Source organism: Exserohilum turcica (genome assembly GCF_000359705.1).
Source record: "Exserohilum turcica Et28A unplaced genomic scaffold SETTUscaffold_12, whole genome shotgun sequence".
NCBI lineage: Eukaryota > Fungi > Ascomycota > Dothideomycetes > Pleosporales > Pleosporaceae > Exserohilum > Exserohilum turcicum.
Genome location: NW_007359937.1, coordinates 296,518 through 297,763, shown reverse-complemented (window position 1 = coordinate 297,763; position 1,246 = coordinate 296,518).

The following is a 1,246-nucleotide window of genomic DNA, read 5'->3' as shown; positions in this document are numbered from 1 at the left end:
GCCAGCTTTAACAAAAGAAGAGCTCAAATTCGCCTGCGTAAGCGTAAAAGCTACCTCGCTAGGACTAGATTTAATTAGCCAGGATATAGTCTAAAAAGTCTATTAGGCACAGCTAGAATTACTCTTTAAGATATATTTAGCTCTATTTAATTTTGGCTACTAACTCAAGTGCTAAAGAAAAGCTAAAGGAGTTATTCTAAAGAAACCTAGAAAGCTAGACTACTCTATCCTAAAGGCATATAGAGTTATCTCACTCTTAAGCTGCCTAGGGAAAGTACTAGAAAGACTATTTGCAAGACAATTAGGAGCACTAGCAGAAACAACAGACTTACTCCACCCTACCTAGTTAGGCGGGAGATTAAAGAAATTAGCAATTAACGCCGCTCTCCTATTCTATAATAATATATAGCAGCAGAAAAAGAAGCATAGGACTACTACAACTATATTTCTAGACATAAAAGGAGCCTTTAATCACATGGCTAAAAACAAGCTACTAGAAAATATGAAGGATCAAGGACTTCCCTGCTGCCTGCTATCCTAGACTAAATCCTTCCTAGAAAATAGACTACTAGAGCTATCCTTTGATGGCTAAGTAGAAGATCTACAGGAGGTAAACACTAGTACGCCCTAAGGCAGCCCCGCTTCTCTAATTCTATTTTTAATCCACACAAAACTACTATTTTAGTTAATTACAATAAACGGAAATATCTACTCCTCTTCTTATATAGACAACCTACAGATATCAGTATCTACAACATCTATTAAGAAAAACGTTAAATTACTAGAAAAAGAGACCCAAAAACTCTTTAACCTAGCAGAGGAGCTAGCAATTAAATTCAACAGCTCAAAGACTGAACTAGTAAATTAGACTAGATCAAAAAAGGATCAAGATTCTCTCACACTACCCACCTAGGAGACCTTTCAACTAAAACAGCAAATTAGATGGCTAGGGATCTACTTTGACAAAGCCCTTAAGTTCAAGGATCACTGCTTTATTAGAAATCAACAGGCAAACCAAGCCTTTACTCGGCTAAGCAGACTAGCAAATAGCAATAAAGGCCTATGACCTAGAGCCTTTAGACAATTATACCTTGCCTGCATCACTAGCGTAGCAGACTATAGTTGTTAGATCTTCTAGAAACAACAACAACTAGCTCTTAAACAAAGGCAATTACTACAAAATAGAGCGTGTAGGAAGATTCTAGGCACATTTAAGACCTCCCCAACTATACCTAGTGAGGTAGAG